We start from the raw sequence: 17014 nt of genomic DNA on the forward strand, positions 1-17014 counted from the left end.
CTGCCTGGTGCTCAGGGAGTTAGCACCGCATGGCCCTGTGGGCTGCACATGCCCAGTTCTCACGGAGGAGACACTCAGCTGTGATTGGAGAGGTCACCCAGCCTCTCCCTTTAAAAATATAGAGAGAGTTCTAATAATGCCGACCCGAGAGTGGCTTTCCCGTCTCCCAACTTTCCTGGCTCCCCAGCACACCTCCTCTGGGTTCTCCGGCACACGGTCTCTCTTTCCAAAGGTCTCCATTAAAGCCTGGGACCTTCTCAAATTCTTGACAGCCAGTAATTCATAAAGGAAAGATGAATTAATTCCATTTCAGTATGGCTGTAGGGCAAGAGAGTTGTTTGGAAGTGATGGCTGCAGGCTGTTAAGACAGCTACTTAGCTTTCAGGGCTGGCAGGGGAAGGATGAAAAGTAATGAGTTAACCTGCTAAGAATTTGGCCATTTTAATCATTCGAGTCTGGGTATACTTTGTCTCCATTTATACTGAGTGGGGAAACCGTTATCTTGATAAGCAGGGATTTATCTCCCCCCACCTCTCAGTGGCCGCCTGGATTCAGAGTAGAATAGGCTCCTTTATGTAGCCAGGGGAATGGGCATGCTTTGTATGAGTAAGGAAAAGAAGGGGGGGGAGAGGGGGTAAAGCCATTGGTATTTTTTCAAAGTTCTTATCAGCAAAGAGCATTACTGAGAAATCCAATAGGGTAGTGATGACATTCAATTTTATTTGTACCAGGAATGCACAGATGGCCGGAGTTAGCAGCTATTCATTTTTAGCACATAGCTCTCATTAATGTTGATGGGAATTACTTGGACCTATCGAAGGAGGAAGGAGAGGAGAAGCCTGTCGTATCGCATCAACGTGCATCGTTTTTGTGCAAAGGTCACATACTCTGAATAATTCCTCTCTGTGATCGTAACTTCCCGTAGTTAGTTTACTCTTCTCGCTGAGTTTGTATGTTGTCATGGCATTTTTAATGGCCTGCAGAAAAGCATTTCAGCAAACGGCCCCGGTCCGAGGCTTGTAATTAGTCATTGCAGCTTGCTGGATCATTTGTGAGGAGCTCCATCGAGATGTGTTTCTACGTAAAAGTTCCCCTTGATTAATTGCCCAGGAAATGTTTCCAGTTCATAGACATTTGTAAATCTGTATCATAAAATATTCCATCCCCAACAATTCAGTCAGTGAGAAAGGTCTGATTTATTTATTTATTTATTTATTTATTTATTTATTATTATTTTTTTTACCATCATGTGTTCAGGTATTGCCAAGGTTTTTCCTTTAAACAGTTTTCACCAAACAACACCACAGAAACTCCAACAGCTAAGGAAGCTACGGCTCCTTAGTATTTCACGTCTACATTTAGGATGTAAACAAATAGCCTAGTTTTCTAGAAGATCCAAATTAAATGCATTTTTTAAAAGAAAATATCAAATAGAAAGAAAATGAATTAAAATACATCCCACATAGGACTTGAGTTCACGATGTCTCAATAGTTGAGTATTAATTTGACAGATTGTTTTTAATAGAACTTTACTTTTATCTGGTTTGGGCTTTGGCTATGTTCAGTTTGTAGGGTTTTAAGTTTCTTCAGTTGGGAAAGGGGAAAATCTTTCTTATTTCTGATCTCTTCCTTGGATGAGGAAGACTTCTGAGTTTACAAAGTGTAACAAGAAAGAATTTAAGATCTATGCCGGCAAGTGGGTTTGATAGTAATAAGAATCACTAAATAGGGTGAAAAATATGAGATTGAGACACTGTTAGCAGAGCAAACAGGCACTCTTTGCAAATGAGTTTCATTTTTTTGCTTTATCTTGAATCTTAAATATTTTCCATATTCACCTAATTAATATTAATGGTGTTTTTCTCATAGAAGAAAATTAATATGACTTATTACCTACTGGTATAAAAAATCAGCCTATACAGTGTGACTTTAAGTTGCTTTTCATTTCTGAATTATGAATCATTATTCTGCAGGAATTTTGTAAGACTTCTGTGATTTCCCAAACATCAGCTACTCACTGGGTAAATGGGTTCCTTGGACGATGTATGGGGAATTTAGAGCAGGCTTCCTCCTGTCTGTCCATCTGTCTTCACAGAGTCTCAGATGGCTTTTAGTGTCCCTTGGTGTCTGTTTTATACAATGGATAGAGCCTTTGCCTAAAGGAGAGATGCCCTCATAGGCACCACTCAGGTGTGTCTGTGTAGGAGAGAGAGAGGTACAGAGGGAGGAAAGGAGAGAAAGATGAGAGAGAGAAAGAGAAAGAGAGAGAGAGAGGGGGGAGAGGGAGAGGGAGGGAAATGTGAATATATATGTGCATATTTATGTTTGTGTGTGTGTATGTGTGTGTGAAATAAAGATAAGAAAGGTGTGTGTGTGTGTGTGTGTGTGTGTGTGTCTCCTGATGTAGGAATATTCTGCAGAGTTTTCTGTGGTGGGGATAAGAGATGATAATTGGAACGGCTATTGGGGAGTGGTGGTGACATAGCTTTGGGAAAGCAATCTTGCAGCCAGGTAGTGGTGGGTTGTTTTAGTGGAGGGATTATTCTGGTTAGCTCTGATAGGAAATTAGCCAGTGTGATAAATCAAAAAATAGCAATGGGAGGTTAGGAACATGACATGAGATTTGGAGTCTCACAGATTGGAATGAACCCAGCTCTTCCTCCTACTAACTGGAAGAGCCTGTTGCTGCTCTTCCTCACTTTTCTGGTCTATAATGGGGGTCATAAAAGAGCCCCAAGGATTTAACATGTACGTGTCCTAGTCCAGAGAGAGGTTGCTAAAATGCTTCCTCCTGTAGCATGCGTGGTTATGAACCTGAGTCCTGGTGGCCACTCTGTTGATTTTAGATGGGACACCATTCCTAAAAGTTGGGCCACTCTGCACCTGGGAATTCCAGAAGCATTGCCACCCAGGTAGAAGCTAGAAAGAGCAGGAAAAACTGTGGATGGGCAGCGTCTCCTGCATCTTTCCAGTGACCATCCCATCAGGACTCTAGTGTGGAGGACTGTGTCCCTCGAGGAAATATCCTGGGTCAGGAGGAGGGAGCGTGAAGGGGTGGTTGAAGTTCCTGGGGTCCGGGATCTGTAGGCAGGCTCTGGAGGAAGCCTGAGAGATCACTGTGTTTTTTAGAATCTTCCTGATAGGGACAGAGGGCTAGGCTGGCTCTTGGCATTCTCTGATCGCTTTGCTTTGAGTAACCATTGTCAAGTAGAAGACGGTTCTGTAGCAGCAGTTGGGAGAACAGGAGTGCATGGGTCCCAGGAAGGGCAGATGGAATAAGAGCTGCCCAAACAGATCTTGTGTCTGGGGACTTGTCATAACTTACGTAGCAGAGCTGAATTCTACTCCACAACATCAGGAGGACAAAGAAATGCCACACATTTATGTCTTTGTTGCTTTATTTTTATCTTTATTGTTAAAAGTATTATGGATGTCTTCTTTCTCCCCATCTCCCACCCCCACCCCTTTCCCAGGCCTTCAAAGCACTATTGTCTGTGTTCATGGGTTATGAATATATGCATATGTATTCTTTAAAGCAACTTAGATCAGACCTCAGACTTGAGGCCACACAACCAATCAGGGCAGAGGCAGACCTGTGACTCAGACACAGTCTGGGAGCACTGAATCGACTCAATCACCGGGTCTCACTGCCTCCTGAGATCTGAGCTTTAAACCATGGAGCCGAGATAAGCTCCAGATTGGTGCCATCTTCACCATATGTGGTGAGTCCCTGTCCGAGGGGTTGAGGGCATGGGAGTCCTCTTTCCAGCAGCTTGTCCAGCACGGTGTCCTGGGACAGGTGTCCCTGAGTAAAGCGAGGTGTCTGTCCCCCACAGAAAGCCAGGCACCTGGATGCATGGAGGAAAGACGCCACTGCTATTATTATTCTTTTCCTTACAATTACTATGTGGTGGTATCCATAGATCCTTTATTATATGCCAGGCAGTCTTCAGGCATTATCTCATTTATTTTTTCTTTGAGTTAGTATTATTTTACTGTTCAAGTCTGGTTTTAAATATAAGGAAACTGTTACAAGAAATTGAATTTACCTGTCCCAGGTTCTTCAGTGAAGAAATGGTTGAGCTGAGATTTGAACCCCTGCAATCAGGCTCGGAGTCCCAGCTCTTAAGTCCCACCCTGTCCCATGGTCACTTTTGACCTATCTGTAGTATGAAGTTACTAGAGCTGATCCATGGCCACCTGATTCAGCCTGGATGGCCCATGATATTGCTTTTGAAAATCAAAGGAAAGGTGTTCTGCTTGCTCCTTGTTCTTAAATGCTGTCTCTTTCATTTCTAGCCTTAGCTTACGTGGTACCTGGGAATCTCTGTTGTCATTAGTTACATGTGTTTAATACATAGGGTCTGTTTAGGTGGTACAGGTGAACATTTATGAATTTTATTAGCTATGCCTTTTTGTATTATAACATCAGTAACTTGCAGAGCAAACATAATTTCACTAATTGTTGCTTAGAAAGAGTCTAAGACTAAAAGGTGTGTAAGGTAAAAAACATTTAAAGAAAAAAATACTAGGTAGCACAGGTAGTTAGGGTATTGCAAAAATCATTGAGATGATACACTAATGACCAACCTCTAGGAAACCCTGATTAAAGCTATCATTCCTCAGATTTCACACCTTAGAGCAGTGTTTCCCAACCTTCTCTCATGATGAGAATCACCTGGTGGAGTTGTTAAAACACAGATTCCTGAATCCCAACTAAGAAGTGCTAAACTAGAATTTTTGGGAACATATAGGTAAAATTGTATACTTAACTAGTGCTCTAAGACAGATTTTATATACAGAGCACTAAGTTAGGTATGCAATTTTACCTATATGTTCTCAAAAATTCTAGTTTAGCACTTCTTAGTTGGGATTCAGGAATCTGTGTTTTAACAACTCCACCAGGTGATTCTCATCATGAGAGAAGGTTGGGAAACACTGCCTTACTAGCAGGGGTCTTCAAACTTCTCTCATTATGAGAATCACCTGGTGGAGGTGTTAAAACACAGATTCCTGATAGCACTTCTTATAGTTGGGATCCGGGAATCTGTGTTTTAACAACTCCACCAGGTGATTCTCATAATGAGAGAAGTTTGAAGACCCCTGCCTTAGAGCAATCATTCAGTAGCATGATTCTGGGGGGGAAGGGTTTAGATGAAATTAAGTCCAATAAACACATTCATAGTGCACTTTACAATAGTAAAGGCTCTGAAAACTCCTGCAATGTGCACATTTATTTTTCCTGTGCTCCCAGAACTTATTGGAGCCTAACCCTTCTTTTTGTTTTATTTTGTTGTGGTAACGGTGATTAACACCCCCCAGAGCCCGCCCCGCCAGAGCGCTGTTTGTAAACCACCGAGTTAAGAAAGCCATCAGCCAGTGAAACTGGAACAGGTGGTCACAGTGCTGTGTTTGGGGAGAGGGTGGTTGGGCTGAGGCAGGCGTGCGGGTAGTGGTTTACTCTGACTCCTCACATAATTGGGGGAAGTGGTTTGTGCTCTTTTTGCCGATAATTCTGTAATTTTGTTTCCCTTCATTGATTTTCATTTTACCCACCACCCACCTCCGATCCTGTTTTACTCATTGATATCAGACTAAGAGCTAGAAGAGGTCTGAGCTATGAGAAGAAGAGTGGAAGGGACAGGCATTTAGCTTTGCACCTTGTTGCCATGGGGATAAGCACTGGGGGAAGTGCAAGGATGCATAAATTTCCATAACCCCTCGCTGGCCATAAGTTAGCCCTTCCAGATGCCTTAGCTGCTTTGGTGAAAATGATTTGGAAAAATGAAAAAGTGAAGTCTGGTAGATAGATACTGAAGTAAATAGTCCCCAAGAAATGTTGGAAGTTGGAAGTAAAAAGATTGCGAAATATTTTGAAAGGTTAACCCAAACAGAATAAAAGAAAGGTTTAAAAAGTTTTCAAAACCAGTTAATGAATAATTTGGATATTGGTTCAAGTCCACGTCTGTGCTGTTCATTATGGTAACCCACTAGCCACATGTAACTGTTTAAATTAATTAAGAGGAAACAATATTGAAAACAGTGGTCCACAGTAGCACTAGCTGCATATCCAATGTTCAGTAGCCTCATGTGGCCAGTGGCTGCTGCATTGGACAGCAGAGAAGTGGACGTTTCCATCGCAGCAAGTTCTGTGGGGGCACATTGATAGAATTCCAGCAGAGCCCTGGTTCCACACCCTTCCCCATCCCCTATGCTGAGTGTGGCCAGGACCTGTGATTGGACCTGGGGAATAGAACAGGCAAAGGTGATGGAGCCACTCCCTGGTTGCTTTGCATTACGCAAGATGTCTTCTTAGCAGACTGCAGAGAGAGGGCTCCTGCCGATCTGGGAGACTCAGGCTGCCATGATGTTAATGGCCTATGGAGAGGGCCACGTAGCCAGGCCTCCTGATGGACCTGGGGCAGCCTCCGCTCCCGCCAACAGCCAGTGAACAAGGCAACCCCCTTCATAAGGCTGCAGGGAAAGGAATCCTTGGACCTAAGGACCCGCGTGAGCCCGGAAGTTCATTCTTCCCCAGTTAAGCCTACAGATGAGAAATGCAGTCTGCAAACATCTTGATTTCTGCCCAGTAATCCTAGGAGCAGAGGGACCAGCCAGCTGTGCCTGGATTTGGGACTCAGAAAGTGTGAGATCATAAGTGAGTGTTGTTTTAGGCTGCTAAATGTGTGGTAATTTGTTACACAGCAGTGGAAAACAGATTCATTGTTGGTCTCTCTTTGGGATGCTCCGATAAGCCATACCTCAGATGGACCAGACCCTGAATGAGGGATGCTTGTGTACCGAGGCTAGTGCTTTGCCTCCCTCTTAGAGAAGAGAGATTGTAACTCTCACGAAGGCATGTCCAGGCCTGGCTAGAATGCTCCATTTCTTTTTGAGGCAAAGAGCTCATAATTATGTATAATAATATTTTATTATTTTTATATAACATAATAGATAACACCAGGAGCTTTGGCAGCATAGCAACGTTGTTTCAATGTCTGGATCCACTATTTATGAACTCTTTGATATTGGGCAAATTACTCAACCTCTCTAAGCCTCTTAAGCTGTAAAAATGGGGATAAATATCCTCCATGTAATGATATTTTAACTGAGATTATATTTTTACAGTGTTCAATGCAGTGGCTGACACATAATATGACACTCAGAAAAGAGGGTGTTTTTTTATTATTTAGTAATATGTTAGCATTGATTTCTGGTAGGAAATAATATAAACACTGACACATTTCTTCTGTACTCTGATATGGAAAATCAGCATGTAAGCTTTTTACCTTCCTATGCCTTTGCTGCACTTTGTGTCTGGGCTGTGGCAGCCTGGTTCCAGATTGGATGCAATAAAAACAGATCGTGCATGTACCAAGTGCCCCTGTGCTCACGGGTTGCTGTGGCTGCTTATTGTCTGGGCAAATGGCCCCCAACCTCTGGCCAGACTGTGGAATGTTGGTTTCCTCTAACATTAGCTCCCGAGGGGTCAATTTCACAGTTTCCATCTGTTTTTATATTACCCCAAACTGTAAATACAACTGACACCCTACCAAATTGGCCCTAATGTGCCCCTGTCCGACAGCGGAGTCGGGGGGCGTTTAGAATGATACAGTGCCCCATGGAATTGTGGCAATTAGACAAATGTTTTGTTTTTAAAGTGTTTGGAGTCCCTTTTTATTATTTGAAAGAAATAAGTGATGTGCAAGGAGAAGATATGAGGTGGGAGCAGGGCAGGAGTTGGAGACTTCTGTCTTGGCTCCGTCTTGGGTTCCCCTGTGGTCCCAGGAGTCCCATCCTAAGTTCCCTGTTATCTGTTACTGTCCTTGGTTGATCTCTTCCTTCCCCTTTTTTGTTGAGCTTCTACTTTTATCTTCACTCATTGTATCACCTTCAAACTTTCATCTCTGATGAACCCGGTCTGTAGGGAAAGAAGAACCAAATTCGTTGTGATGCATCCAAGTGTCAGGACCTGAAACACACTACACATGTCTACTTGTGTGGCAGGTTCATCCAGAAAACCTAATGATTTGTTCGAAAAGTGGTCACACTGTGGTTCATGGGTCCAGAGAACAAAATTAACAGGGAACTTGCACAGCATCCTCCTTGGCTTTATGTCCCGCTTTGTATCTGGGTCTGCGTTTGGATGAGTGTGGCTGCCCCATGAGGTTGGAAGCACGAAGCTGCCGTCTTTCATTGCAGATGCTGCAGGTGGGAAGCTAATATTCTCGGGTGATCTCCTCACGCATGCCCAGTTCACTAGTAGTCAGGGCACCCTGTGAAGTTTGGGGTGATGGACCTGAACGTGGTTGGGCTACAGAACAGAGACTGTATCCGAGGATTTCTGTTTTTGCTCTAGTACTTTCTGGGTTGCGTGGGAGAAGAGAACGGGGGACAGTGGTGGGAAGGAACTCTGCAACCTTCTCCACAGGTGGGTAGCCCAGGATACAGGTGAGGGGATGGGGGCCTTTGGAGCCAGACCGAATGGGAATCCTGCTTCTGCCACTCACTCGCTCTGTGGGGAGGGGAGTGGGGGCTGTGGAGAGGGACATGAAGGCGACATAGCCAGCAAGAACAGCCAGTGAACACCAGGAACTGAAAGAAGACTGGATTCTGGAGTCGGGGGGTGGGGTGGGTGGAGAATGGTGTGGGGTGAGGCTGGTGAGTGATTTTATTCTTTGGGAAATGGGAAACGATGTCAACAGTGCATGATCTGAGTTGATTGAAATGCTCACTCTTGCTCCTGGCCAGAAAATGAATTTAAAGGGGACCAAGAGTGGATGTAGGGAGACCAGTGAAGAGAGAAGAGCATTGTGGTTCAGGCAGGAAGCAATGCTGACTTAAACTGTGGCAGCCAGGGTGATGGAGAGAAGGGGTCCACTTGTTCTCAGTTTCCTTGGGCAGAGCATTGAAGCCCCATGGGCTACGTGGAGCCGTGATGCAATGAAGTAGAGGGTACTTGCTGGGCAGTGAAGGTGCAGGGGTGCCTGCTGTGGGCTCTCCTAGTGGGGAGCTAACTGAGCATATGCAGGGGAAGCCTGGATTTGTAGTCCAGTCTGCTGGGGGGCTGTGTAGAACATCACAGCCTGTGTATTGCTCCACAATGAGAACACTAATCATCCCAGAGCTGCCATTCTCAGACCCATATGAGCAGCCCACACTGTCTGGATCACCACACCCACATGGAGGCCACGTGATAAGGAATTCATTTGGTAAATAGTACATCGGGGCCAGGCCTGTCAGTTGGTTAAGGCTGCTTACCAGGAGGAGGACATTGTTATTAGATGCCCATGGGCTGGCCACTGCGTCCCGAGGAGGCTACAAACAGGCTTGCTTTTCCCTGCGAGTTCCTGCGGGTGCATGGCCCTCCTGCCAGGTGATCTGGAGGGCGAGCAGGTCAGGAAGGGCCAGGCTCTCTGCTCCCTGGCCTTAAGTCTTCCCTGACAGGCCCAGCATCTGCTCTCCTTGCTTAGGCCCCCGTCACTGGGTTCCATGCCATCTGGGATGGCACTGCATTGGCATTTGGGGGCAGGAGGTCCTTCAGGGCCAGAATGAGGGAGGACATTTGAAAGAAGTCAGCCCTTCAGAAGCTTCTCCGGAGTGAAATATCTACAAGAAAAACAAGCCCATCTCTTGTTAATTGTGCTGGCCTTCTGCTGTGCAACCTGCTCCTGGGTTTTGCTAGCTTGGGTGAGAGGTCAGCCGGGTAGGGGGGAGACTAGAAGTACACTGGAGTGTTTGGGGCAGTGGGAGTAGGCTGACATGTAGAAAGCACTCACTGTGTGCCGGTTACAGTTTTCAGAGCCTTAGGTTAATTAAATCATTTCTCTCTCTCTCTCTCTCTCTCTCTCTCTCTCTCTCTCTCTCTCTCTCTCTCTCACACACACACACACACACACACACCAGTGAGATAACTTGTGCAGAGTCCTCTCTCTCTCTCTCTCTCTCTCTCTCTCTCTCTCTCTCTCTCTCTCTCTCTCTCTCACACACACACACACACACACACACACACACACACACACACACCAGTGAGATAACTTGTGCAGAGTCCCACACTTGGTAAGGGATGCTTTGGGGATGACAATGCAGCCAGTCTAGCAACACTGGCCCACCTTGGTCTCAAATGATTTAACCATTTTTCAGGCCCAGTGAGGGACAGCCTGTTGGGATCATCTCCCCATCGAGCTTTTTGTCAGCGGAACCTGAGACTACAAGATGGAAGGCTGAGTCTCTCTGCCTCAGGAAGCTCATTTCTCAGATTTCAGATCTGAACACTCGGTCCCCTCTGACACCTTCTTTCTCTAGCTTTGTTACCAGGTTCTGGGATGTCCCGTGGGCCTGGTGAATAATAAATGGCGTTTTTTTTAGGTGTGTTGTCATTGTGTGCTCTAACTGAAGGTGGCCCTGTCTCTGGGTTCTTGGGAAGCCTCAAACGTTATAGGGAGGTAGGAATATGGGAGATGGGAGTTGGGAGGGTACACCTCCGGGAGTGAGAGGGGCAAGACCACAGGTAGGAACAGAGGAGGGACCACGGAGGAGGAAAGCCGAGATGGAAAGCATGGGGAGATAAGGGGGGCACCTGCTAAAGGGTGTTGGCAAGGACTTAGGCTGTTGTCAAAGCTGGGAGCCAAGCACGTGGGCTTCGCTAGGGATGCTGTGACAAATTCAGAGTCCAAGAGATCTGCTTCCTTCTGGACCCAAGTCCTAAGACCTTGGCCCTACTGGTGACTTTTTGTGGGGAGGAGGGCTGGTTTCAAGTATCCATCACCAGCCAGATGCTTCCTCTTCCAGGAAGGAATATCATGCTCCTGACATTTAGCACATTTGTATGTGCTGTAAAAATACCTCTGGGCTATTTATGATAGCTTTCTGAAATTTATAGCTACGCTGAAGTACTGAATGGTATTTACAAGCTTTACAAAAACGGGATCATCTCAGTGGTTAAAAGTAGAAGCTTTCATTATTGGAAAGTCTGCGCGCAGCACTCATCGTCAGCTTCCGTTGTGTGTGTGTGGCCCATCTGCCTGTGGAGGCGCCTGGGGATCCCAGCTCATTTACCCATGCTCATCGCGACCTTCCAGCAATGCTTCCATTAAGATAACCTTCCAGGAATGTAACTCATCTTATTATTAAGAAAAGTACAAGTGGAAGTGAAATGTCTGACAAAAAGTGCTTAATAACCCATTCCGAAGTTCACTGTCTGAGGCCTTTGCAGTACCTGCTGTTCTGGTGTGGGAAGCAGACCCTAAAGGTGTGTTCTCAACATTGCACAAGACACAATTACACTCCTGCCTCCAGCGAACGTGAAACGGAGGGAGCATGCTGGAGTCTGTTCTAGGCATTTGAGCTGCTCTAACTCGTCAGCTCTTCACAGTAACTCCCATGGGTTATCTTATTCCCATTTTACAAGTGAAGCTGAGGAACAGTGGCTAAGAGACCTGCCCATGGTCACACAGCTAGAAAGCATTGGTTTCTGATGGGAGCCTTGCGGCTCGCCTCCATGGCTTATACTCCTAGCTCCTGCTGCAGCTGCCCCTAGAAACCTGTGGCCTAGCCAAAACCAGTTTGGCTCAGTGGATAGAGCGTCAGCTTGTGGACTGAAAGGTCCCGGGTTTGATTCTGGTCAAGGGCATGTACCTTGGCTGTGGGCACATCCCCAGTGGGGGGTGTGCAGGAGGCAGCTGATCGATGTTTCTCTCTCATCGATGTTTCTGACTATCTTTCTCTCCCTTCCTCTCTGTGAAAAATCAATAAAATATATATTTTTTTTAAAGAAAAAAGAAAACTGCGGCCCAGAAATTGTCTTCCACAGGGTGGCTCCATGTAACACTGCCAGTTAAACCCCCATCCAGTTATGTGTCCTAGAGAGAAGAAAGCATATGTCCACACACAAAACTAGTACAGGAATGTTCATGGCCATCTTATTCTTTAAAAAAATTGGAAACAGTTCAAATATCCATTTAAAAAGGGAATAGCTACTGAAACGGTAGTGTATTCATAGACTGGGATGCTGCTTAGCAATAAGATGGAACTTTACACACAACAATACTGATGCGTCTGGAAAACCTTATGCTGAGCCCGGAAGTCAGACAGAAAAGAACAGGTGCTTCTGGTTCCAGGTGTACACAGTGCAAGAGCAGTCAAAGATTCGTGTGAATAAAGGTTAGAACCTTGATCACTTCTGGGCAGGGGGCGGGGCACCAGGCTGAGTGATGGCAATGCTCTGCATTTTGATTGGTCAAAATCATTGATATCTTTGCATTTTATTATATGTATTTTGTAACACACACACACACAAACACACACAAGTGTGTGCATGCATGCAAGTCCCCCAAACCCATTCCCTTTCTCAAAGGGAACCATTGTTTACAGATTGGTGAGGGGTTTCTAGGTGTTTCCATATCCAGGCATGCTTGTATATATCCATTCAAACAGGCTTCCATGTTTTATGATAAACAAGATCAGCTATAGGTGTTATTCTACTTCCTGTTTTCTCTTTCAGTTGACACTATGCCTTGAAGGTTTTTCCATCTTCACACCTCAGGTTTGCCTTCATCTCCTCAGCCAGCTCAGAGTTCCATGGTGCACTTGTACTTAGGCTCAGCCAGGTTCCTTGAGGGTGATGAGGCAGTTTTCAAATTTTCACTTCTGCAGCACTATAATGAAAATTTTTGTACATATATACTTGGACAAGCATTTTTATAGGCTACTGTCCTAGAAGTGGGCTTGCTTGGGCAAAGTGTCTGTGCACTTTGGTGGATCCTGCCAAATTGGTTTCCAAGAATGCCTTTGTCAATTACACTCCTGCTGACCACAGATGAGAGCGCTGGATTCTGGCAGCCTCTCTAACAATGGATATTATCCATCATTTCGAGTTTTTGAGAGCAGATGGGTAAAAAATGGCATCTGATTTCTGCTGAGATTTTAAAGAAAGCAAAGGTTTGGTTTTCTCTTTTCTGTACAAATAAACATACATTCTTGGAGAAACATAGTTAACTCCCAGCCCATACTCGCAGCCAGGTCATTCTAGAGGCCTGACCAGCTCTCAGCAGTAAGTTAGAGAACATGTTCTGATTTTAGTTTGATGGATTATTCAAGTGAAACTAGCAGGAGTCTGTCCTCTCTGACATTTTTATCTGTTTATTTTAGAGAGAGGAAGGAAGGCGGAGGGAAGAGAAAGAGGATGGGGGGGAAGTTAGATTCATTTTGTCGTTCTATTTATTTATGCATTTATTGGTTGATTCTTGTGTGTTCCCCAATCAGGGGTTAAACCTCAACCTTGGCATATCAGGTTGATGCTCCACCCAACTTAATTCCCCAACCATGACTGACATTCATTCTTTATAGTAGCCATTGTTTTTTTTTTTTTTTTTTAATATATATATATATATATTTTATTGATTTTTTTACAGAGAGGAAGGGAGAGAGATAGAGAGTTAGAAATGTTGATGAGAGAGAAACATCGACCAGCTGCCTCTTGCACACCCCCTACTTGGGATGTGCCTGCAACCAATGTACGTGCCCTTGACCGGAATCGAACCTGGGACCTTTCAGTCCGCAGACTGATGCTCTACCACTGAGCCAAACCGGTTTCGGCTATAGTAGCCATTGTTGATCTAGATGCCTGCTGGAATTTTTTCAGTTAATCCAAATTCCTTAATGATGGCTGAATTTGAAAAGTGACATGACTTGCATGGCTGGTGTTGCCCAGTGGTTGAGTGTCACCCCATGCAGCAAAAGGTCACCAGTTTGATTCTTGTTCAGGACACATGCCCAAAGTTTTGGGAAAATCCCTAGTAGGGTCATGAAACAGTCAGCCAATGGATGTTTCTCTCTCATCGTTGTTTCTATCTCTCTCTCTTCCTTCCTCTCTTTCTAAAATCCATAAAAACATTAAAAGACAAGAAAAGAAAAGTGACATGACTTGCTTAATGAGACTGGCCAAGTTAGGGCAAACATTAAAACCTGGCCTTATCACTGTACTCTCTAATTGCACCCCCATGATTGCTTTTTAAGAACAAAATTTGCATTTTCTATATATTTTAATTCTGTTTTCCTAGAGAGAGAAAAAATCACTCTAAAATAACTTTTCCCCAGACGTGGAGTAGGTCACTTTCTGGTGGTCTTGGAAACTGAGTTGCTTGGGGGTGAGGGGAGGGGAAGGAAGTTAGGAAGCTGGTATTAGAGACACTTTCCTCTCCGGCAGCACTGCGAGAGGGCTGGTGGTTTGCACTCCCACAGAGGTTTGGAGACCATTGAAGCCATACGGAGTGTCGCAGTGAAGCATGATCTGACCTGTGAGGTGTGTGTTTACTTCTGCAGGCAGGGAAGGTGTGGGGATCAATAGGCTACTTACACTTCTTATTCTTGGAAATGCTGAAGTGACAACTAGTAAGAATCACTGTGGTCATTCCTTCAACAAGTGTCTAGTGAGCTTGTGTGGGGGTATTTTCTCTTCTCCAAGGGATCTAATATTTTTTAAACGTTATGACTTTTCTACATGCCTCCTACTCTCTTCCTACCCCACAGCTTGCTTTAGCTTCCCTGAGGAGCATCTGAGAGGGGAACTGTCCAGTGGGTGAGGTGCCCATCTCTTCCCATCGCACTCCACTCCTTTCCTCCTTCCTACCTCTGGCAGAGCAGTTCTTCTTTTTCTTTTTGGCTTTCAAGTAAGCTTTTCTTAGAAGGAATGGTTCTATTGCTAGAAAGATATATGAAAACTCCAGTAAAGAAGTATGGACACAAACAAAGAAGTATGGACACTTTATGAATCTCTTGATATTCACATGTGCAAAGACAAGATGATCATCCTCATCACCTTGTTTTGCATGGATCTTATCGGCCCAAATCCCATGTTGTGCCATTCTAAACCCTACTTTTATTTTCCAATTGCTAGTGTCTTAAGGTGGTATTTGAAGGAATAGTTGGAGATGACTGAAGAAATGCCTCCATCACAGTGTCTGAACTTCAGTTTCCATTGTTCTTAGCCACCCATTCTATTTTCTTTTTAATGTTCATAGCAGTTTTACTTCCATAGCTAGAAACCTGGAACACCCCCAGATATTGATCAACATATGAATAAGTTAAACAAACTTTAGAATAACTATGTATGGAATATTACTCAGCAACAAAAATGGACTAACTACTGATTCTGACAACTGCATTGTTAATCAGTAATTAACAAAACAGCATTCTGAGTGAAATAAGGCAGACACAAATTGGTCTATACTGTGTGGTTCCATTTATCTGTGCAGTTTTTCCCAAAGTGTGGTACACGTACCCCCAGGGGTGCGGGAAGAGTTTGGTGGTGGTAGGAGGTGCACCGGAGTTTTGTGGGGATATGCACTGCACCATGCTTAGCTGCACCTAATTCTACGTTCTCATGAGTACCAGGGGTACTCAGCTTTACGAAAATTATAGAAGGACTACACATATGTCAAAAGTTTGAGAAACACTGATCTATAGGAACAGATTAGTGGTTGCCAAGCCTGGGTGGTGGCAGGGGATTAATTGTGAATGGTCGCAAGGAACTCCTGGGGTAATGCAAAGGATCCATATCTTGATTGTGGTGGTAATTACATGGGCATAACACATCTGTCAGAGATCATTGAACTGTGCATCTAAAATTGCATACTTTCCTGTATGAAATTATATAGCATGAGTTGATTGCTGCTCATTCTTAATTCAGGAAAGTTTTAAGGGGTGCATAGATTTGGAATGTTTTCTTCTTTTTGGATTGAAAAAAGCCTGCAGTGTCCCAGAAAACAAGGTCTGCTTAAGAACTTTGTGGGAGTTCTTTAAGTGGTGTTTGCAATTATAATCTGTCTTATTTATCACTGGTACTTGCAGGGGGGGGTGGGGGGGCATTTAGCAGTTAGTTCTACTTAAGGGTGTACTTCGGAGTAATTAAAAATGTATTTCTTTCTAAGACATGTCCTCTAATTAAACAATCTCATCAGTAATACCTCTCCATCATGTCCTATTACCGTTCACTGGCCTTGTCTTTCCAGGAACTAGGAATTGTACTTGCCCTGAGTTAGTATGCACTTTGGAACTACTAGACCTCTGTTCAATTAGGTAGCAAGTGGTCATTCTTAACATCTCTCTAGTAACTAAACTAAACGATACTCCCCTAAAAGTAGATTAGCATGTAGACTTTGCTGGTAGTAACATATGTGTACATTACTGTAGCTGGTTAAAGCAGAGAAATATCAGGCCAAAATTCTAGTAATCCAATCCAAATAATGGTGATTCTGTCTTACCTTATATACTTATATCCTCTTAATAGGTATCACAAGAAATATTTAAATCACTGAGCCAGTTGGTTCTATAAATATTCTGACCCAACTGAGCCAAATAATTAGTTGGCTCAGAATACTTTTTATTAGCAGGGCCCCTAATAGAAGATTTTTGAGCTCAATAAACAATTCCCTTGAGCTTCTTTTTCTTGGAGTAGGAGGAAGTAGACACGTCTGTAATTTAATGAGCACTGGAAATTAGAGTTTCTTGTTGAGAATGCGTTCATTTGATTATAAGTTGTTTCATTTGGGCCTGTTTGTTGTTTATCACCTCGTTCTCATCTCATCCATACTTCCATAAGGGAGGCGGTTCTCAATACACTTGTTTGGGACTTGGGGCTCAGTAACAGTGGCCCACTTAGCAAGACTGGGGAGAGAGGGCGAAGGGATTGAAAGGTCCCCCGCTGATTCTGCTCCATGGCTCTCCAACTTTGGAATCGCTGCTCCTGAGCCCTCTGGACGGCCCTCCTGCCTCCTCACACGTTGGATTAGATTTATAACAGCTGCTGTGGACATGGTTGCCTAAACCTGTGGAATGTTTTGCTAAACGCTGCTGGTGAAATAGTCCACGTTACGCCTGTAACTGCACCCCCCCCCCACTTGCTTTGTTTTAACCCTTAATCCTTAATCTTTTATTCACTTGATCAATTTATGATTTTGCACCTTGACATCCTATAGATTCATTGAGAACTTTTGGTCCAAGCACTGGGGCTTAT

At 44.2% G+C, this 17014-nt stretch overlaps 1 protein-coding gene across 6 annotated transcripts in view; it reads left to right on the forward strand.

Moving 5' to 3' along the window:
- Positions 1-17014, forward strand: part of ERC2 (ELKS/RAB6-interacting/CAST family member 2) — an 876217-nt gene that overhangs the window by 451752 nt on the left and 407451 nt on the right. The gene's annotated exons all lie outside the window — the stretch shown is intronic.

This window comes from Pipistrellus kuhlii, unplaced genomic scaffold (genome assembly GCF_014108245.1).
Source record: "Pipistrellus kuhlii isolate mPipKuh1 unplaced genomic scaffold, mPipKuh1.p scaffold_m20_p_11, whole genome shotgun sequence".
NCBI classification, from domain to species: Eukaryota; Metazoa; Chordata; class Mammalia; order Chiroptera; family Vespertilionidae; genus Pipistrellus; species Pipistrellus kuhlii.